General features: G+C 35.8%; 1 protein-coding gene and 1 pseudogene across 1 annotated transcript in view; one reads left to right on the top strand and one right to left on the bottom strand.

Annotated features, from left to right (window-relative positions):
* Window positions 1-11533, top strand: part of LOC114107408 (grpE protein homolog 2, mitochondrial-like) — a 31593-nt pseudogene extending 20060 nt beyond the window's left edge.
* Window positions 1-24228, bottom strand: part of Gmds (GDP-mannose 4,6-dehydratase) — a 625359-nt gene that overhangs the window by 549560 nt on the left and 51571 nt on the right. The window lies entirely within an intron of this gene.

The following is a 24228-nucleotide window of genomic DNA, read 5'->3' on the forward strand; positions in this document are numbered from 1 at the left end:
AGATCTTATCATCCTCAGTCCTTTTGCAGCATTTTATTTGGTTAACCACATAACTGTTGGCATTAACACCCCATTCAGGGGCTCAAGGGAAAAGTGGGAGGGCCATTTCAGAAGACTGTTATGCCCTCCAGTCAAAAGTTCTATCCATTCAGTCTCCATACACATCATACTCATTTCCTTTATTTCCTCCATACTGCCTCATCTAGTTCCTCATAATCCCTAATATAAACAACTATTCTAGTGTCCTTATTGAACTTTATATCCATAGTCTCATTCCCCATTCTAACTCATTGTCCAGCACTCCATCTACCTAAGTGATCTACTAAAAGCCACTAGAATTACCTTTGAAAATTCAAATCTGATCAGAATCAGTCTTTCTTCAACTTTATAGGTCCTCCCATCCAAAAGAAAACCTGAATTCTATAGGAAGATGTACAAGGTCCTTACAATTCTGCTTAATCTCTCATCATGTGCCTTTCCCCAATCCCCACACATAATTTGGTCTTTCATGTGGTTACATGCAGCCTTGACCTGGGATGCTTGCCCCTAGCTAGCCTGCCTGGAGGACTCCATCCCAGCATTTCTCCTCTGAGAATCCTCTGGCTGCTCTTATTTCCTTGCTCTGTCACAAGTTACAGATACTTCTACTTCTATTAACATTCCACTGTAGTAAGCTACATGAACTGGTCTCTTCATCAATCTATTATTTCCTTGGGAACAAAATTTCTACCTTTATTTTGCATCTCCAATGCTTGTTTCACACTGCAGGCAGTCAACAAGAACTTCATAATTGTGCAAACACATGACTGGATGGCTTAGGAGCCTTGTTTATTAGAGCACTTATAAATTCCCACCAAGTTCAAAAACTTCTTTAAGTTGAATGTTAACCAAAGCTCAGGCACGAAGCAATACCATACCATGATGCTACTTCATGGGTGTCACCTCATGTCTCTGAACTGAGTATAGATGCCAACTTTTCTACAGTGCCTACTCTTTGTTTTCTCTACATTTGCCTGTTCTTTTCCTTCCTTCCTCAAAAGGCAAAAATCAGCAATAGTCATGTGCCAGTTTTCTCACATTTCCCTTCTTTAGCTCTCCAAGTTTCAGCAAAGTGCAAGGAGAGGGGAGTATGTAGCTCGCTATTTACTGCAATAGTATTCAAGACCAAAACTATCTTTACACTTGACAGTTTGACTTGTTCCATTTCAAGGCCTGAGATCCACAGGTACTAAGAACTCAAAGAGTGAAGCAAGAAGTCACCTTACTACAAACAAAATTTGAGCCTCAGAGTGTGGAGCCATAAAATTGTACATAATTTGAATATCAGATGTCAGATGAAATTACAAATATTAAATAACTAACACATTATTGATATATCATTTTGACAGAGGATATTTTAGAAAAAGTCCTAACTAGGTTTTCATCTCATAAACCACAAAATTAGACTTCTACTATGCTTTTTCATTTCTTTGCTCTACTTTCTTAGGTTGAATGAATCAGTTGCATTCTTGAAATACTAGCCAGAACACATCAACTTCTTCTTTTAAAGAAATTCCCAAAATGGTAAAGTAGATGCCAAATAAGAACTCAGCTTCTAAATATAAGCTTAATACAAGTATTGTAAGCAAAGTCAAAATTGTTAAAAGGAAATCTACTCCTGAATAGTTACAGAAAAAAAGTTCACTATTTATTTATTTCTATGTATTCCTTGTCAACAAAAAACAAACATATTAACTGAAATTTCTAATTCTATGTGATAAGATATATAGTGAGGACTATCTCATCTAAATGCTGAAATTTTTAAGTCATATAATTAGAAAAAAATATTTTTAAAAAGATGCTGACATTCAGAGAGATTTATTGATTTTCTTTTAGACTTCACAATCACCTTTCTAGGGAGGGAGAAACTGAAATTCACTCAGTTTCTTAATCTTTAGGATAATCTGAAACAAAGTGTTAATCTTATCCACCATAAACGAGGGACAAGTTCAGAACTAGAAGGTACTTCAAGGAACTAAATGGTGAAACAGAAGTTACCATCACTATAAAAATAGTTAACCAAAAGTCTAGTTGATACAAAAAATATTGAAAAATCTTTGTAATAGCTCATTCAACAAATTCACACACAACAGTTTAAAGCAACCAGGCAAGAAAAATAAAGGCAATATAATTTTAAATCTTCTAGGAAAACAGTATTAAGAATTAACTCCTCCCCTTTACTTTCATAAAAGATTTGCCAAGATCTGAGATTTTTTAACTTAAACTACTCCTCCAGCAGAATACCATCCTCAGATCTAGATTTAAGAGAAAAGATTCAGACAGATTTCAGCCATGTATGCAGTTGGCAATACTTGACTCCCAATTACTACTTCAAGAGTCCTGGTAATGTTAATAAAATGTTATTACTTTTACTAACTTTTAATAATAATGTTATGGGCTGGGGTTGTGGCTCAGTGGTAGAGTGCTTGCCTAGCATATCTGAGGCACTGGGTTAGATCCTTAGCACCATATATAAATAAATAAAGGACCATCAACAACTAGTAAAATATTTTAAAATAATAATAATAAAAATGTTATTACCATTAATAACTTTAATGAAATTATTAATTTCTCCCAGTAACATTAAGAAATGTTATTACTTTAAGATTGTCTTAGGGCTGGGGATGTGGCTCAAGCGGTGGCGCGCTCGCCTGGCATGCGTGCGGCCGGGTTCAATCCTCAGCACCACATACAAACAAAGATGTTGTGTCTGCCGATAACTAAAAGATAAAATATTAAAATTCTCTCTTTCTCTCTCTCCCTCTCTCTTTAAAAAAAAAAAAAAGATTGTTTTAAGTCTTATATCCCTGTTATTGATTATTATTAATTCTGTTTTTGGAACGAGGGATTGAACCCAGGAGTGCTTAATCACTGAACCACATCCCCAGCCCTTTACATGTTTTAATTTGAGACGGGGTCTCTCTAAGTAGCTTAGGGCCTAGTTTGCTGAGGCTGGCTTTGAACTTGCAATCCTCCCACCTTGAGCTCCCAAGCCACAGGGATTACAGGCATGTGCCATTGCACCCAGTCTGTTACTGTATTTCCAAACTGTAAAAGGATAATTATGTTAAAAAATCACCCATCTGCTGGGAATGGTGGCTCAAGCCAATCCCAGCTGCTCAGGAGACTGAGACAGGAAGATCACGAGTTCAAAGCCAGCCTCAGCAAAAGCAAGGCACTAAGCAACTCAGTGAGACCCTGTCTCTAAGTAAAATACAAAAATTGCTGGGGATGTGGCTCAGTGGATGACTGCCCCTGAGTTCAATCCCTGGTACCACCCATCCACCCCCCCCCAAAAAAAGAATCACCCATCTGTCCAATTATCTTTTTTGGAAGCCAAAACTCTAAAAATGAATTTATATCAGACTGGTAAACACCAATAAAAATGTATATCAGACTATTATATACTTGTCAATCAAAATCCAAGTACTAAAAACTACAAATACACATTGGTAAATGAATTCAGGAATTCATGAACTTGAACTCAGTAGTCTGTTTTTATTGTGAGGAGTAAAGATGAAACTGTCACACAAGCTTCAAGGGTCTCAGGTATGTAATCAAATGGGGTAATGAATTCTTACACATATTCAAAAGATAAAAAGAATAATAACAAAAGCAAAAAAAAAGAGGACAGAGAAGAAATTTAAAATGCAATTTTCTTAACATTGTTTTAGTCCATTCAAGCTGCAATACAAAATACCAAGATTATATATATGTCATAAACAGAAATTCTCTCAGTTCTTGAGACTAGAAAGCCCCAAATCAAGGAACTGGCAGTTTATTATCTGATGAGGGCCCACTTTCTGGTTCAAAGAAGGGCATGTCCAGCTGTGTACTTAGCTGATGGAATGGGCAAGTCAGTTTTCTAGGGCCTCTTTTACAAGGGCACTAATTCCATTATGAAATTAGGCTCTACTCTTAGGAACTAATTACCTCTCAAAAGCCCAATCTCATAACACTATCACATTAATGATTAGTTCTCAATATGTGAATTAGTTCTCAAATGTTTGGGGGACCACAAACATACAGACCATAGCAAATATGGAGCTCTTTTGGCAAAATAAAATGGCATGCCAAACACAATCTATCATAAGGATTAATGTTTTTTTCTTTTCTTTTTTTTTTCTTCTCACAATTGATCCCACATACCTAACATCATTTCAGGGTCTCCCATCCCATCACACCATCTTCCTATGTAACTTCAACATAAATGTAGCCCCAAGACACATTTAAGAAAACAGTCTAATTTATCTGTCTCCAGGAAACAATAAATACTTTTGAATTAAATGAAAATAAAACAAGCAAACAAAAAGTGAGTCATAATCCTAAAGACTCAAAAACATGTAATCTAAAACAATCTACCAAAGGAACTAAAAGAAAAAGTATCAGAAAACTCGTTAACATCTTCTTTGAAAGTACAAAGATTTCTGTGAGAAAGGTACAAACATAACGAAAGAAGAATTTAAGGTCAAAATAGGTTAATGAAAAAAGAAATGAATGAAATAGAAATTAAAATTTCAAAAACATAATTTAAATTCACACTGAGAACAGTGAGGGACAAAATCAGTGCAATAAAAGACAGAGAATAACCTGCATGGCAAACAAATTTGAGATGCTTTCGCATATTATAGAATTAAAATAGGCACCTTCCAAATACCACAGAAAACATCAAAGAAATAAAAGTGCATACAATAAAAAATAGACCTTCCAAACCCCATGCAAGGCAAAAATACATTAAAAGCAAAAATAAAGCTGCAGATGTATGTCTAAACTTACTTATGACAATCATTTGTTAAAGACTAAACTTTCTCATAATGAGGAGAAAAAAAAATAAGATACCATCTCACAAAATAATGGGATCAGGAGTATGTCAAGCATATAAAAACAAAAAGAATGGCAACATTAATGCAAGACAAAAAAAAGAATTAAAAGCAAAAATACGAAGTAGAATAATTAAAAGGTAATAAGCATGAATTTCTATTAAAATATCATTATACTAAAAGAATTAAAAGGCCAGGCATGGTGGCACACTCTTAAAATCCCTACAACTTGAAGGCTGACCCAGGAGGATCCCAAGTTCAAAGCTAGCCACAACAATTTACCAAAGAAGCCCTAAGCATTTTGTGACATCTTGTTTCATAATAAAAAATAAAAAGGGCTTGGGATTTAGCTCAGTGGTAAAGAGCCACTGGGTTCAATCCTCAGTACCAAAGGAAAAACAACATTGAAGAACTAAAAAAAGAAGGAAATGTCATTAGAAATGCATGAAAATCTCCCAAATCTTCTAGATTTGAAGAGAACACAGCACTATCAGACCTAATATGTAGGAAAAATTTACAGAGCATAGAGAATTGAAATTATATAATTGATAAAGTCCATGGATTTGTATCAGGGTTTATACTCACATATTAAAAAATAGATCTTCCTGAGCTGGGTCATAACTTTCCTGATAAAGTGCTTGCCTAGTGTGCACAAGGCCCTGAGTTGCATCTCCAAAAGTGTAATAAATAAATATTTTCCACAGAGCAGTTACAAAAATTGATAATAACCCCAGAAACTTACAAACTGCAAAAATTCATATTCTCAATTCCCAAAGAAGTAAAATTCATAACAAGGTTTAAATAAAATACAAATATTAAAACATTCATCAAAATGGAAATCTGCAACTGCAGGTTACTTTTAAAAAGAACAGGACTGCTACTTGTCAATACTTAGGAAATAAAATCAGATAAACACAGAAAAAAATATATGGCCTTAAAGCCTTCTGTTACTAAAAAAGCAAAAATATTCCTGCATACTTGCTGATACCTAAAATTTATCCAGAGTGGGGATGGGATCTGTCACTAAGAAATGAAAAAAAAAAATTAAAGAGTTTATTAAAGTACAAATGCATAGTTCATAATAACATGTTTCAACTACGGAAAAAAATCAATTTTAAAAACATAATGTGCTTCAGAATAAACCAGTTTTAGATCACCTGAACCCAGCATTACTAATTCCAGATGTTTCCAAGGTTTATAGGGCATGGAGGGGAAGAGGGCAGCAAGGACAGAAAATCAAGAGTTTAGAAGGGTTCAATAGGTAAACACTGAGGACATGCAAGACAATTTAAGAGTATCCTCTTTTTAGTGTAATTATTTTAATTCTAACTGAAAGAGAATAACTGAAGTGATAGCGGGAGGAAGTTATACAGAGAAGAACTTCTATTCAACATAGGGCCATGTAAGGAAAATTAATTCTTGATTGCCTATAAGGTTGTGACAGCTAGTGGCTCTGACAACCAAGATTAAAGCAAACATTTACTTTTGAGATCTGTCTCCTGCATGACAGTTTTCTTTCTTTCTTTTTTCTTTATTAAATTATTTATTTAAATTTGTTTATACATGATGGCAGAATGCAATTCATTTCATATTTCACATATAGAGCACAATTTTTCAAGTCACTGGTTGTAAGGCAGTTTTATTAAGAGAAATAAGTCCTGTATGTAGAGATCATAAAATAGATGTTTTCCACACAGAGTCTTGACTAACATTTCATTGGATTATTTTCATGAATAACTACCATCCTCAAGCACTTGAGTATATCAGGAACTGGGTAATATTCTCTCTCATACCAAGGGCCAGGTTGGCTTTTTTTTTTTTATTTTAGGTATAGATGGACACAACACAATGCCTTTATTTTTACGTGGCGCTGAGAATCAAACCCAGGTCCTGCCCGTGCTAGGCAAGCAGCGCTCTACCACCGAGCCACAATCCCAGCCCCTAGGCCAGCTTTATCAACTTCCCCTAGGAGCATATGAGCTACAGAATGGGATCACAGGGCATACAAGCAAAGGTACAAATAAGGATTCCCACCCCAGATCCCCATACATTATAATATTAAATAAAACTATGAGATTAGTATCAACTTACATAGTGGAAGAATTTTAGATTCCTGCTGTGTGCAAGTTTATGTGCTTAGATGCTAGAAGCTCTGAGTTCTCAAATTTCAAAAAAATATAAACAAATATCTTTGGGTTGGGGTTGAAATGCTTGCAAATGTACTTTTGAGGAAACAAAGAATTTACCTGAAAACCATTCTTTCTCATTAAAAAATCTTCAGGCCTTATATTAAAAAAGTTTAGAACTCCATGCTAAAACTCATCTATTTTATTTTTTTTTTCAAACTATGCCTGCAAAGTTGTATATATTTGCAGGATAAAGAAGAGTCTTCCAAAGACTGGGGGGTGTAGCTCCGTGGTAAAACACCTGTCTAGACCCATAGGGCCCTAGGTTGCATCTCCAATAACACACATATTAAAAAATATTCTTCTGTTTTAAGGGAAGAACCATCTTAAAATTTTTAAATTTTGTTTTTCCTCTTAAGTATTGTTCAGATAGTAAATGAACAAAATAACATACGGGAGTAGAATTTAAAGGTTTTATCTAAAGGCACAAAAACCTATACAAAATATAGGAAAGGAAAAAAGAAACATGTTTGGAAGGGAAGGAGTATCAAGGACTTGGGGGCTAGGTCTCCAATCATCACTGGCAGTGGGGAATTTGCACAATCCTCACTTGAGGAATAAAGAAGGCTGTCATTCAACCAGACCACACCAGAGAACCTGGCTCATCACTGGAGTCACAGAGGGAGCTAGCAGTTCCAAACACAGCACAGAGCAATCATCTTTCTCCCAGAGGGTTCTAAAGGCTGGATACATTTGGGAACTCATGAAATACAATTTCACTTCTTGAAAAAGGAGATTATTAACATAAGGAGAAGAATACGAACTCAAAGAGAAAACAGCACATGTTAGTAGCATAAGGATAGTGAATTTAAGGGAAGTAAAGTATTATTAACCTTTGAAAGGCTCGGCAAATTTAAGCAGTTTAAGAATAACAAAAACATGGTTTCTGGGCTTGGCAGAACTAGACCAAAAGTATTATTAAATTCAAAAAGGAGACTTTTTCCCAAGGAAACATGCCACCAAAGCCTTAGGCAGCTAAGTTTCCATGTAAAAAATGTTAAGCAAAAGAGAAAACAGACCCACCTCTCTGTAGATATTCCTGAGAATTCATGCAGATAGAAAAAAAAAGAAGTGTTACTTCACTTGAGCTCTATGAAGAACCAGAATAGCCAATGCATCATTTCACTCAAATCATCTCAAATTCAACTTTCTTCGCTTCACACTGTAATTATCCAAGCCCCAAAGAACACAGCTCCTGAGAAAAAGGACTGTTTTTGTTTCTGTGCTTTTAGTTTTCACACACATATACACAATGCCCCTCTCAATTTGCCATAAATAAAATGTCCAGTAATAATCTGTTCACTGTAATATTAATGATCATTTTTATGATTAACACTTATATATTAAAACATTCTACATATTTTATATATGAATCCACATAAACAACCCTACAAGGATTGAAGAACTCTAATCTGGGAGCACAGATGTGTGAGTTGTCTGTCCTCCAGAGGCCATTATAGGCAGATGCACACTAGCAACCTCAAGTGTCACCAGCATCCCCATGTCAGTCACCAAGGATGCAAATCATATTTCTGCTAATTGACAAACTGGACCAAAACAGGATAAATTCTTTTTTTTTTTTCTTTTTTTGATGTTTAATCTTTTGTTGTTGTTGTTGTTCCATATTATTGGTGCATTATAGTTATACATAATGGTGGGATTTGTTGTTACATATTCATACAAATACACAATATAACAATATAATCTGGCAAATGTACTTCCCTGATACACATACACACCATGTTTTCTTTATTCATTCTTTGACAGACACCTAAGCTGGTTCCACAGTTTGGCTATTGTGAGCTGTGCTACTATGAACATGGGTATGTACATATTGCTAAAGGATATGACTTTAATTCTTTAGAATAAATACCAAGGATGGTACAGCTGGTTCATATGTTTGTTCCATCCCTCAAAAGAAATACTCCATACTGATTTCTATACTGGTTGTTCTAATTTATAATCCCACCAAAGTTTAAAAGTATTCTCTTTTTCTCCATATCCTCTCCAGAATTTATTATTATTTGTATTTTTGATGACTGCCATTCTAACTGGAATAAAATAAAATGTCAGTATGGTTTTGATTTGATTTCCATTATAACTAAGGATGTTGAACATTTTTTTTCATATATTTGTTGGCCATTTGTATTTCTTCTTTTGAGAAATGTTTAGTTCATTTGCCCTTTTGCTAATTGGGTTATTTCATTTTTTAGTGGTAAGTTTTCTGAGTTCTTTGTATATTCTAGATATTAATCCTCTGTCAGAAGAGTAGCTAGAAAAAATTCTCTCCCATTCAAAACCGGATAAATTCTGAGTCTATTACTTGATGAGTTACATACTGGCAGTTCTCCTAAAATGTTATCCAAATTTCTGTTTTTCACTGTCAACAGAATTTCAAGCACCTAATGCAATACAACAATGGTTAAAAACAGGTTTTAAAGTCAGAGGTTTACGCTCTTGTTAGCTATGTTATTTCAACTAAGTGATTTCCCTTTTCTACAATTCATCTGTGAAGTGGACACATTCATAAAGTGAGACAAAGATTAAAGAATCAAGTTCTAAACAGAATGTCTGGTAAAACAACTGAGACTAGACTAGGAAGAAACCACATAATGGCTTAACCCAGAATCAGATGAAAAGACAACCTGATCTGCTGGGCAGAGTAGGGGAGAGGACACTTTTTAGTTTGAGTCCATCCCGTTTATTGATTCTTGATTTTAATTCTTGTGCCAAAGGAGTCTTATTAAGGAAGTTGGGGCCTAATCCCACATGATGAAGATTAGGGCCTACTTTTTCTTCTATTAGACACAGGGTTTCTGGTTTTATTCCTAGGTCCTTGATCCATTTTGAGTTGTGCTGTGTGCATGGTGAGAGATAGGATTTAATTTCATTTTGTTGCATATAGATTTCCAGTTTTCCCAGCACCATTTGTTGAAGAGGCTATCTTTTCTCCAATGCATGTTTTGGCACCATTGTCTAATATAAGATAATTGTAATTTTGAGGGTTATTCTTTGTGTCTGCTGTTCTGTACCATTGGTCTACCAGTCTGTTTTGGTGCCAATACCCTGCTATTTTTGTTACTATTGTTCTGTAGTATAGTTTAAGGTTTGGTATAGCAATGCCACCTGCTTTACTCTTCCTGCTAAGGATTGCTTTAGCTATTCTGGATCTCTTCTTTTTCCAGATGAATTTCATGATTGACTTTTCTATTTCTATGAGGAATGCCATTGGGATTTTGATTGGAATTATATTAAATCTGTATAGTGCTTTTGGTAATATGTCATTTTGATAATATTAATTCTACCTATCTAAGAGCAAGGTAGCTCTTTCCATCTTCTAAGGTCTTCTTTGATTTCTCTCTTTATGGTTCTGTAGTTTTCATTGTATAGATCTTTCACCTCTTTGGTTAGGTTGATTCCCACGTATTAATTTTTTTTTTTTTGAGGCTATTGAAAATGGGGTCGTTTTCCTCATTTCCCTTTCTGAGGATTTGTCATTGATATACAGAAATGCATTTGATTTATGTTGAAATTTAAGGTGATTCACCCATATGATTATACTTAAAGCTAAAAAAAAAAAAAAAAAAGATACATTATAGCAGCACAATTTCTGACAAGAGCCAACTGTGAAGCACAGGCTAACTTCAGGTGGATTGACCAGGCAGTTCTTCTGGGTCTAAGTGAGAGCAAGTTGGGTACTAAGGTAGGACTGCTGAGGGTTGCAGGAGAGAATCTAAGAGGATTGATAAAACTGGTTACCAGCACAAGCAGAGATACCAGGGGCTGTTCAAGGCAAGGCATACTTCAAAATATCAAAGGAGTTGAACAACTTGGCAACAGGTACAGAGACTCTTGGCCTCATATAGCAAGGGATTGCTGCATCCTTTAAGCACTACCATTCAAGAACTGCTGGTGATGACTTCAGCTCTGAGGACCCTCCTGATGAGCTTGGGCCCCATCTTGCCAAATGATCCTTAAAGGTAAAACTTGTAAAACTGGAGGAGAAAGTCCAGGATTGAACAATGAGATATGTACCAGAGAGCTACAGTTGACTGTGAAAACATAAGGAGATGAACCCAGAGATATGTAAAAGACACCAAAGTATTTGGAATCCAGAGTTTCTGGAAAGACTTGGTCACAGAGATGGCAGACATTTTGGAGAATTCTACTAAATGCATTTCTGAAAAAGAGAGAACCCGAGGACCAAAAGCTCACTCTGGAGAATGTGTTCTGAGGGTTGTTACTTTCAGAAGCAAAGCTGAAAAGCGTGTTTGCCAAGCATAGCCAAGAGAAGATGACTCCCATGGGTGATAAATAGGACCTTTATGAGAATGAACTCATCTGTCATGTGGCAGCTGGTGTTGAGGTATAACTTGGCATGATGGCTACAAACTTCATGGCTGTACCATTAGACTTACTCAGGTGACTGAACTCTGGGAGAACATTCAGTTCTCCAAGAGAACTGATGGCCTGTTCATAGAGATCTGAATGTTCTCTCAAAGTTCAGTCACCTATTTTCTTTATTTATTAAAATAGGTTTGTATTGAACCATGAGATACTTCATGTGCTCTGTTCAGGATTTAGTCATATTGGCTTTATTTCTATGATACTCTATTGATTTTATGTGACTAGTTGGACCTCATCAGAAGTCTTGCAACTGTTTCTATGGCTTTTATCAAAAGGTTTATGAAAATTATTCTAAATTGGTACTCTGATGACTTTGAACCTGAAATCCTCTTAACTGTGTATTTTTAACTAATTGTTAAAATTAATACAGTGTATCATCTGATATTTTATGTTGTGGGAAAAGGAGATGGGGATTGGCTTGACATTTGGGTACTTAAATGATAAAGATTTATACCTGTATAATACATTTGTTAAAAATATAAAAGGACCTCTTCTCAGGGAAATAAAGAAAAAAATAAAAGAAGACCACACCAAATTAAAAATACCTTGCTCTTTCTAATCTGTTTTCTCAGTTATTTTCCTGACCAGGAGCTTAGTCCACTTGGTAATTCCATGTTTGATGATAAATCTTCATCTTTTCATCTTTTGAATTTACAAAAAAAAAAGATATTGACAAAGATAAAAATAATTTGGAAAATAAAGTACTTAAAGGTAATGTCAAAAGTCGAACATTTCCCTTTTCCTCTCATTAGGTTAAAAAAAGGACAATTTGTCATAATGCTATACATAGCCCACAGTATCTATCTAGAATTCACTATTTAGCTTATTCTTTTGTGGAATGAGTTATGACATAAATGATTCCTAAATAAATACAGAGCAGGGTGTCGTTTTGGAATAAATAACAGCTAATACGAACAAATCCTCACATTAATTCCAAGAATGTTTCTAAGAGTTTCCAAAATACCTGATAAATGAGATTTCTTTCTCCAATTTAACCCATAAGAACCCATTAGAGACCCCAAGATGCCTTTTTCATTAGGTATTTCCTTTCCAAGTCATCTGTACCAATAGAATATAAGACAGATCTATGAAATTTCATGTTTAAAAGGATTCCTTTAAAAAGGCACATAAGAACAAGGAACATAACTACTAGCTTCTCAATTCTTTTCATTCTTCCCCATCTCTTTCCCCCAACAAATGGTATCTCTATTCACGCAAATGACCAAGGACAAACACTTAGGACAAACACTTAATAGTTATCCTTTTTTTCACTCCTGAAATCAGCCCATCAGCAAATTATATTAGTTCAATTTCAAAATGTACAAATTTGTCTATTTTCTCCATCTGTTCTGCCCCACCATCTCTTGCCTAAACAAATAAAATTGCCTCCTAATTTTCAATCACTCTTGACACCCTATTAGCAAAAGTGTGCAACAATGACCACTCAGAACAAAACCCTAACTCATGTCAAAGTCAAGGAGCGCCTGGAGGATCTGGCTTTTGCCAACCTGCCTCCCTAGCACCTTTCCCATCACTGTTATTACTCCTTATGATCCTGGCTTCTTTCTGTTCCTTGAACACACTAACCAGGTTTTCTACTGCCTTGATGCCTTGGCACTTTCATTTGTTCTGCCTTAAAAAGTTTTTCTCCAATGTCAAATCTCATCTTCAGAGGTGTCCCTGACCCAGCTACCATCCATTTCATTCCTAGCATGTTACTCAATAGCACAGTGCTTCTTCAACTAGCTGTGACAAAGGACCCTTTTTATTTATTTTTAATTATTTTTTTTTTGCATTTTCAATCTATCATAGAACTATTATTTTATAAAAACTATAGGAAAAATAATTTTCTTTTAAAATGATTTTTTTGGGGTACCAGGGATTGAACTCAGAAGCAATCAACCACTGAGCTACACCCCCAGCCCCATTTTGTATTTTACTTAGAGACAGAGTCTCCCTGAGTTGCTTAACACCTTGCCATTGCTGAGGCTGGCTTTGAACTCACGATCCTCCTGCCTCAGCCTCCCAAGCTGCTGAAAAATATGAAAAATACAAGCCCAAAATGTAAATGATCAGCATCAATGGTCAAAAAATTTCTCTATCACATGACAATACGAGTCTCTCACTTCTGTGTTTGTCAGTGCCAACCACTATGAAGTAGTGCAACTACCAGATCACACTATTACACTGCTCCAGTTTGCCACCTAGAGTATTCCCTTTAGAGCATTTGCATACTCTATAATTACCATTGGTTTATATATTGATCTACACCAGACCCTGTTTTGGGCACTGGAGCTTCATAATGAATAAAATAGACAAACTATGGATATGATTCAGCACAGAACTTCTTAAGTTCATGTATACCATCATTTGTTCCTCAAAAGTATTGCAACATTTCACTGTACATTCTGTATATAATAGTATAATATTTTGATGAAATAATCCTTTCTAAATCAATGTCCATATTCAGATACCAACCTTAAGAATTCAACAATGTGAAAGAATTAAACATCTTCACCCAATGCCTATAGTCAATAATGATATCACAATAGCCACAACTAATTTTCCACAACTAACCAGCCAAGTTGTATACTAAGTCTGTCCTGCTGGTTTTATCCAATCCAGTGTGCAAGTTCCCTCAACTACATCCCAATCAATAGTTTAAAAATGCTCAGAATTTCTTCTAAGGTATAATCAATACTCAGCTTTGCCAACCCAGGGCCAAGATGATGTTATACCTATTAAGTACATATCCCAAATTTCCTTGGGCCTCATTAGCTGTCATTAAAAATGATGTTCCCATTCAAAACACATTGGTCCCCACATATATATATGCCAGGTCTTGGACCGTAGCCAAAGTATCTAGAACATGCTGACATTCCTTCCACTCCCATTCATCCAGCTCACCACCTCCCCAAAACTCTATATTGTTATTATTCCCACTTTACAAACAGTGATGTCTACTAATTATTTTAAAAAATTAATATTTGTTAGAATTTTATTCTATTAAATATAGTGTTATATTCTTACCAGTGAGTCCACCTTGGTCAGGTTTTAAGTCACCAAAGCTGCCAGGTGGATCTAATGAAGCCAAAATGACATTAGGAACCAATGAACTTTGCCAGATAAAAACTAAGTATGTATACTGGAAATGCAAAAGGACAGTAGGAAAATGAAAGCTGCTCATTTTCAAAATGGTTTAATGCTTTAATACGCATGTTATTAGAATACTGCTTGCATAGAGATTCAAAAATCACTAAAGATATTTGTGTTTTTTCAATCAAGAAGCAGGCCTATCCCTTATAAACAGCAAAAGTGCCAATGAATGGAATCTGACATAAGACTACCTATTCAATTTATCCAATTCCCAAAATAAGACCAAGGGCATTATTAAGGGATTTCCATTAAAACTCTAAAATATCTGAAGCAACCTGGGGGGAGAGGAAATCTTTAACAAGCCCTACAGTTACTTCTATATAAACAATGTGCTAGTTAGTCTTCCCATCATAAATTAAACATGGTAGAAAGAACTTCATCTCTAAATTTGGTATCCCTTCCAGCTGACTTCAAGGATTTGCTCTAATACACACCGAAGACCATTGTTTGCTTTGTTTTTAATTTAAAGGAAAACTCCATTCTGTCAAACAAGGACTAAAAACCACACAACCACCTACATAGTTTGACTTGTAGATCTGACTGAGCAAGACGAGGGACTGAAATTACTGAGTGGGTATATACTAAAACTCTCTCATTGACATTTATAGTCAAATGGGAAGCTAAAAGACTCTTTATTTGGGTGTTTGCCACCTTTCATTAATAAGTGTATGTATGTGTATACACATACACACACACACACACACACACACACACAAACACACACATATATATATATTCATATATATAATTATATATGTGATCAATTTGATACTTTCAACTAAGAGTGAAGTCTATCATTAAATATTAGTAATACTGTATGTTTAAAAACAAATGCTTTAAACACTTTGCCAGATCATTAAAACATCTTAAGCAACTGCTGTTCTCTAGGCAATCATACTTTGTTTTCTTCTATATCATTTCTGCTTATAGCCTTTACAATGACATCACTGGAACTAGAAATACTCATCATTCATGAACCAAGGTCACAAAAGAAATAAATAAACAAGTTTATTTCAGCTGGTCCTTTCTGCAGCAGGGGAGAAAAAAGGAACCTTCAGTCAACTAGTGAAGTATCCCTGTCTCCAGTCAATGAGGGGCCTCTCCATATCTTCAGCTTTTGCTTCATCTCCACCTTAGTGGTCTAGAAGGAAGTCATGGTGACTAGCAACACCTGTGACATGGTTGGGGCATGAATTCTATTCTTTTGTTTGACAATCATTCATAGTTCTGTGGATTTGATTTACCTGTGACCCCGTTAGTCATGGTCACAAGCTTAAATCTCATCCAAGTAGGCTAAGCTGCTCCTTGGAGAGGTACCAACCTGTTAAACAAAATATAAAATAGGAAAAGCACAAAATGTGCGTCATGGTGCTCAGTGTAGAAAATACTTGTATCATGAGAGATACCATGCTTGCTATGCAAGGCTTCATTTAATAAGCCATGAGATCCTATCCTATGAGGGTGGTACCATCACAATGTCTGTTTCCAGAAGACAATGCTTAGGTTTCCAATGAATAAAGTATTGCCTAGGATACCAGGTCAAACAAGTAAAACTTAAACCCTGAGTTGTGATTCTTATCTGCCTTTATTTTTAGTAGCCCATATAAAATAATGCCCACATTAGAAGGGAATGAACAATGGTTTTCAAGCTGACGTTGTTTTATTCAAAGGGATCATTATTAATAAGAGTTCTCAATAAAGTCAATTACTGAAGAACAGAAAACTAGATGCAAACTAGCACTCTCATTTCAGAATCACTATTTCATTCTTGCCTCTAAGGCTCCAGAAATCAAAACCCAGAATAAATTTGCCCAAGAATGCAGAAAAGTAAAAGCAGTCTCCTTGAAAAGCTTTCGGCTTATGATAGAAATGATTAGAACCAGTATGATCAGTCAACAAATACATGAAAAAAATGTTCAACATCTCTAGCAATTAGGGAAATTCAAGTCAAAACTACACTGAGATTTCATCTCACTCCAGTCAGAATGGCAATAAATGTTGGTGAGGATGTGGGGGAAAAGTTATACTCATATATTGCTGGTGGGACTGCAAATTGGTGCAACCACTCTGGAAAGCAGTATTGTGATTCCTCAGAAAACTTGGAATAAAACCACCATTTGACTCAGCTATCCCACTCCTCAGCATATACCTAAAGGACTTAAAATCAGCATACTATCATCATGAAGCCACCTCAATGTTTATAACAGCTCAATTCACAATAGTTAAGCCATGGAACCAACCTAAGTGACTTTCAAAAGATGAGTAGATAAAGAAAATATGGCATATATACACAAAGGAATATTACTCGGACTTAAAGAGGAATGAAATTATGGCATTTTCAGGTAAATGGATGGAACTGGCAATTATCATGCTATGTGAAATAAGCCAATCCTAAAACTCCAAAGGCTGAATGTTCTCTCTGATATGTGGATACTAACATACAAAGGGGACGGGGGTAGAAGTTCACTGGATTAGACAAAGGGGACTGAAGGAAAGGGAGCATGGATGGGAAAGAGATGACTATGTTGAGAACTCTGTCTTTCCTAAGACAGTGAAATGAATCCGACAAAGCTTTCTTATGTTCATATATGAATACATGACCAGTGTTAACTCCACCTCATATACAAACACAAGAATGGGAACTTTTACTCTATGTATGTATAATATGTCAAAATATACTCTACTGGCATGTATACTAAAAAGAACAAATAAAAAATTTTAAAAAGAAAAATAAATAATAGAAGAGTTGATTCCCTACCCACTCCAGGTGTTTCTCTCTTTGGGCTGACAGCATTCTTGGATGCAAAAGCTCCCTTTCCAAAGAAGGAGGCCTTAAAATGTGTGAGTAACAGGAGTGACAAAGGCTCCTGCACCAGAGACAACTAAAGTAGAGAACTGATTATTCTACCTGAATGTTCAGAATTCTCTCCTCAGACACAGTCCAATCTAGCTAACTCATCAATGATCAAACAAATCATTTTAGCCTTTTTATTTAACATCCTGCTTCCAAATTCAAAGGTAATTTAAAGTTTCCTATAAAAATAATATTGAGAACTCTCTTTTAATCTCACTGGTTGCCTCATCTGAGATATCTAAAACTACTCTATGCTAGTCACATAAGCAACCTCCCCTTGAGACCAAAAAAAAAAAAAAAAGTGCTGAGGCAGGAAAAAGTAGTTAACATTTTAACTCTTATTCTTTGCAGCAACTGAATATTTTCCAGGAAATTTTAATGCTAAAGAATAGAGGAACTCTAGATAGGGGAGAGGGCTTGGAGGGGAAGGGAATGGGGCATGGGGTTATAAATGATGGTGGAATGTGATGGACATTATTATCCAAAGTGCATGTATGAAGACACAAATTGGTGTGAATATACTTTGTATATAATCAGAGATATGAAAAATTGTTCTCTATATGTGTAGTAAGAATTGTAATGCATTCCGCTGTCATATATAAATTTTAAAAAAAGAATAAAACAGTTATTGCTTTATCACAAGTGCTTCTGGAATATGAAGATGATAAGTCCTAATTCTCAAGGAGTTTAACATCTAATTATATTGTTTTATTCAAAGGGATCATTATTAAAAGAGTTCTCAACGTAGTCAATTACTAAAGAGCAGAAAACTAAATCTAATCATCTAATCATAAGGATACATCACTACTCAATTAACTGCAACCTGTGGTAGAAGACTGAGAGGTGGCCAAGTGTACATCTGAACATGAATTAGAGCTGCATTAGAAGGAATGGTAAGAGAGAAACAGGCAAAGCTTAACTGGGAGAATCCCACACAGAGATGCAACAACATGGGCACTGGAGAAAGCTGAAGCAGGGTAAGAGTTCAGTCTATTGTCCATTACTACCAAAGCTTGCAATACATAGAAAAGACAGAACTGGGATGATGGTGTGGTAGGATCAGACTGCTGGGTTAGAGAATTTAACTCACAATACCAGTCTGAGCTCTATCAAAATAAATCTCACAATTATATGAACTGATTGGGGAAGACTAAATCCAGTAATATCAATAAGCCTGAAAAAGCCAAGAGGAGTTACTGAAAATAACAGAAAGGAAGAGACAGTGTACGTGAGAAAAATACAGAAACAGAACATGGTGATTTGTCTGAGAGAGAAAAAGAGGCAGAAAGACATTCAAAGGACATTCAAAAGACATTCTTGGGGCCAGAACTAGGAGTGTAGTAAGGGAAGAGGATGGTCAGGGATATAGAGTTTCAGTTTACCTGTTTTTATCATTTTACTTTGAGATTCAGGGAGAGCATCCAGGTAGACATCAAATGGACAACCAGAAAGGCAATGAAACCTTATATTTTTGAGCATTAATTTTCTAATCCATAATGGTGATTCCCAAATCCATATGATTATCAGAATCAACTGGGAAACCTGATCAAAGCACAGACCCCCCTCAAGCCCCAACCATAAGAAATCCTGACTAAGTAGATCTGGGACAGAGCCCAGGAATACATAGACTTAGAAGCCAAGAGTGGGAGCCACTGCTCTTTGGCACTCTGCTCACTTTGCAGTTCATAATCTCCTCCCTTTACAGTCTGAATATACTTTCAGAGCATATTCACTTTGATGGCATTTGCAGAATGAGAACTATACCTCTCTGGAGGATTGGAAACATACTTTCACATCTGAAAATAATTACTTCTCAGTCTGTATTCCACTGGTTACAGGGAATGGCTTTGATATTCTACTATATAACTGATGGCTGAGGTCTGCAAGTACCAACTACTACAACACAGAGATCAATTCTGCTGAAGCTTTTTGTGGCCAAGACAACACAACCACTAGGACTGATGACAATGTGCATTCAGAAATTGCTTTGTTTTAAATGATAGAGCTCAGTGAGTTTGTGAGATAACTGTGTAATCAAATATGAACCTTTTATGTATGTCAATAACTTCATCACATATTTCAATGGATTTCTGGCTCCAAGTCCTCCCACAACTCTATCTCCTTTTCCACCTCACAGAGGTGATGGCATAAAGCTCAGGAAGGCAACGGAAAAGATTCAATCTGCAACTTTTATTAAAAGCACAATATTTTATGTCTGAAGAAAATTTCCGAAGATTGGGGGAAAAGAGTAAGTGTGAAATATAAAACTATGGGAATTTTGTGTTTTATGTTTATAATTGAGCAATGATAGTTTAGTATTAGAATACCCTTAACCCCATCTATTTATTGTCTGTTTTTCTCTCTTTTTTTATTTTTTTTTAAATAAATGACAGCGGAATGCATTACAATTCTTATTACACATATACAGCACAACACACTAGCTACATATGACACTGCTCTCTCTTTACACGGAATTTCTCATTTAATTTTTGGTTATCCTATCATGTGGGTAATTTCATGATCCCCACTTCTAGCAATCAAGTTTCTGCTCAAAGCTTAAAGGCTTTGTCAAAGAGCAGAACTACAATTCCCACCCCGTGCTTCCTGTGGGCAGCATGCTCTTAGCCAGAACTCCAAGGGATGGCCGAGATACAGGACAGGATGTAAAGAGAGCTGGGAAACAGGTCACCTTTGCAATGACTCAAAAATGATTTTTTTTCCCCTGAATCCCACATGTGGCCAAATCACCTTGCACTCCCTGAGGTGGCCCCTGTGTTTTTTCATCAGACACAAGACTCATCTCTTGGGGAAGGAAACAAGTGCCGCTCACTTTCTACTCTCCAACATCCAACACAACTGGTCTCAAGAAAAGTTCTTAATGGTGACACTGAATGAGCACAGCTGAATAATTTGTGAGAACCTAACCAATGACTCTCACAGTCCCCATTCTCAGAGGCTAAGGAGGGTTTGGGGAGTTTGGGGAGGCATCTGGGTTATCAGGATCACTGGGGCTGCTAGTGGAATAACTTCAGCACATATTTGGATTTCTGGCTCCAAGTCCTCCCACAACTCTATCTCCTTTTCCACTGTGTGGGTGGAGATCAGGAAAGCTACAGGTCCCATGATGGAGTTCTTTTTGAGTTCCAAACTTTACTTCTAAATTCACAATAATCTCTGAAACAACATACTAAAACTCACTGAAAAGAACTTTAAAACAAGAAGAAATGGCATTAAAATATTTGCAATGAAGAAATAAGAAAAAATATGGGGAAATATATTTCATTATCCTTAAAGAACAAGGTCGATTCCTCATGGAATATATTTTATTTATTTATTTATTTATTTATTTATTTATTTATTTATTTATTGCAGTGCTGAAAATCAATGCATGCTTGATGTGCTAGACAAGAGCTCTACCACTGAGCTACACTCCTAGCCTAAACATATTTTAAAGAAACCAACACACCCATATATAGTTTAAACCCAAGAAACAAACATTACAGCTAAAAGTACTATAACATTAAATTGCATGTTTAAGCATTTTCTACCAATTTTACATCTTTTTGCGGGGAGGTGGGTACTGGGGAACTGAACTTGGAGGTGCTTTACCACTGCTCCACATCCCCAGTCCTTATTATTTTTTGAGTCAGGGTCTCATTAAACTGTTTAGAACCTTGCTTAGTTGCTAAGGCTGGTCTCAAATTTGCAATCCTCCTGTCTAGCTTCCCAAGTCACTGGGATCACAGGTATATACCACCATGCCCAGCTAATTCCTTCATAAACCAACATGTTTCACATCTCTAATCTCTTTATCATTATAACAAAAAAGATTCCATTTTTATACCAAGCCACACACAAGTAAAAGGTAACTAGGATTAGAAAGTGGGATACACTCATCCTAATTACAGAGGAGAGAGGGAAATCCAAACAGCTGTACCTACAAAGTTCACCTCAGTAAAAGTTCTTTAAAATCACATGAATTTCCTTGACAAAAATTAAGACCTTAACAAAGATCCATTGTTTAGAATTCTTGGTTACCACTTGGCTAACTACACATAATGGGGGAAATTAGCATAGTCAAGTAAACATATATCAAGAATTTCAGACACAGTCACTGTTTCTGCCAAGTATACAGTAGCAAGGTTCAATAAATGCTATTCCATTAGCCACAATCATTCCTGTGGAATTATCAGCCTTTACATTGCTAAAAAGAAAAACATTATTTTTAATAATATCAATAAAGACTTTGGTTTTCCTTCCGGTGGTAATTATACTTACATAGAAATAACAAGAGTAAATAAAATCAAGATAATTTTAAAACATGCTTTTTAAAAACATCTTATTTTTGGTCCAGCAATATCTTGAACTAGAATTAATACAAAAAAATTGATTCAAATTTCAATTTCTTTTCCTTTTTTCTTCTAACAGAAGTGATAATGTCTTTTTCTGAAAATTCTGCAGCAAAAAGACATTAAATTTCTAAATAAATATTTATTTTCCATTATGCATTAAGCGTGTCAGGGAAAAATGTCTAAGTCTTGGGGTTCTACGATTGAAAGACAAAAAAGTATGAGAACAAAAATTACAATGCTATATCTTGGTCAGCTAATGGGAACAGGGGTGATTCACCTGAACTTCACTGCAAACATATTCTAAAACAAAGTAAATACTCTGACATTTTAGTCTTTTTCATGTAAGTTTGTATGAAGCTATAAAGCAATTTCCTTTTCATGGAATAAAATAAAAAGGGTTTTAAATTATTTCAGGGGAATAGTAGGTCCATATAAATTACATGTTGATTTCTACTGATTATGCATCTTCTCTATTTTCTAAACAATAGAGATATAAAAATAAGAATAAACCAGGTTGACAATTAGGCATCTATTAATTTATTTGCAACTGTAGGAAGTATATGTCAAAATAAATACATAAATATTAAGTAAAATATATAACATTCCAAGATGACAATTGTCAAAAAAAGAAATAATGTCCAAGCTTTTTATACTACTCTAAGAAAAGCAGTGTCCAAAAACTTAAATGTTATTCAGTGGTGATTAAGAACAATCAACCTTCTACTTAGCATTTACTCAAAAATTGTATGAAAAAAATAAATTCTTACAATGACATATACTAAATGGTCTCTCTGAAGTACACAGCAATGGCAAAACTCAAGTGTAATTAAGGACTAAAAAAAATGCAGCTGTTATATACTTGAGCCATCTGGTGGTTTATTTCCCTCACTGCACCGATAAACACCTTATGCTAAGCACCCAACCTTGTATTGGATTCAACCTTGTATTGGACTCAGTGTCAAGAACAGGAGGAATTTACATTTACCAAAATATAGTTAACAGTGTAGGTCACAAGGCACAAATCACTCAAGAGCACTTTAAAAACTACACAGTTTCTAAGTATGGAAGGCACACCTCAAAATCTACCATAGCTGGTCTTCAGAGCTGTTTTTTATGTTTTTCAACAATATTTGACACCTACACTAAACAGTGAATCCAAAATAAATAAAAAGAAACAGTAGATCAAACCTTCAGCTTGCCCATGGTTTACCTACCGCTTGCCCAGTTCTGGGCAGTTCAGGACACAGCAAATTTAACTTCTAAAGGGTGTTGCCTTAACTGTCAACAAGGTGGTAATATGTAGTTAGAGACATCAGTTTGAAAACAGGCACACTTTGTCACTAAGAGGAAAGGTGCAGAACACGAACCTTTTTGACCTTCTGATATAAAATTATGAACCCCAGTGCAGCTGAGGGCACACATTTTGTAGTCTCAACTACTTGGGAGTCTGAGACAGATGAACTGCTTGAACCCAGGAGTTTAAGACCAGCTTGGGCAACACAGAGAGACCCCATCTTAAATAAATAGATAGATAACTAAATAAATATTATGCTCCCCAAAAGAATTCCCAAGAGGAATAAAGGAATCCTGGGGTGACCAAAGTTTTATGAAAACTTTATTTTCAAACTTACTAACCTAAGAACCAGGGTGCATTAGACAAGAAGCATAACAATTCTAATGATAATGGTAATGATGATTACATAAAACTTGATTCTAAATGCATACTTGCAAAAAAGCCAGGAACAAGTTAAGCCTTTTAACTAGTAAATGGGTTGGGGAGGTGAACCTTGGAGTCCAGCAGCAGTCCACACCCTCTCTAGAAGAGGAAACTTCCTCTCTCTTAATCTCTTCCATTAAGAACCAATAAGCTCTGCATTAAAGAAATGGGATTAGCAAACTCAAACATCCATTGTAATGACTGCTCCCATCACTGCATGTACTGGGAGGTGTACCAGGCATGGATGCCAGAGGCTCCTCTCCACCCTCATGTGAAAGCACTCCATGTTACTGACTCATCCCAGAGATTCGAGGCCACACAGCTCACCAAGTGGAAACACTGAGCGGAAAGGAGGATTCAAAGGATGTCTCTATTCATCTTCTGGCCCAGGTTCTTGGTGGAGGGTAGATGCTATTAAAAGACTAGTTTCCTCAGGAAGGTAGATGGTTTTAGGGAAAAGACCATTTGGCTAGAAGGAGGAAGCTTTGTTGCCAGCTGTTCCTGCAGCTCCGCTCCCTGTGTGGTCTCAAGTAAGCTGCTAAACCTGACCACGTCAAGGGCCAGGTCTATAAAAATGATGACATTTCCCATAAAAAGGCCTGCCTGGCTCTATGCTATTTGCCTTCACAGGGTAGCACTATGGCTAGAGAAGCACTGGCTTTGGAGCTTTGCCATGAACAAATCAAAAAGTGAGACA

The sequence above is a fragment of the Marmota flaviventris genome, chromosome 6 (genome assembly GCF_047511675.1).
Source record: "Marmota flaviventris isolate mMarFla1 chromosome 6, mMarFla1.hap1, whole genome shotgun sequence".
Classification (NCBI taxonomy): domain Eukaryota; kingdom Metazoa; phylum Chordata; class Mammalia; order Rodentia; family Sciuridae; genus Marmota; species Marmota flaviventris.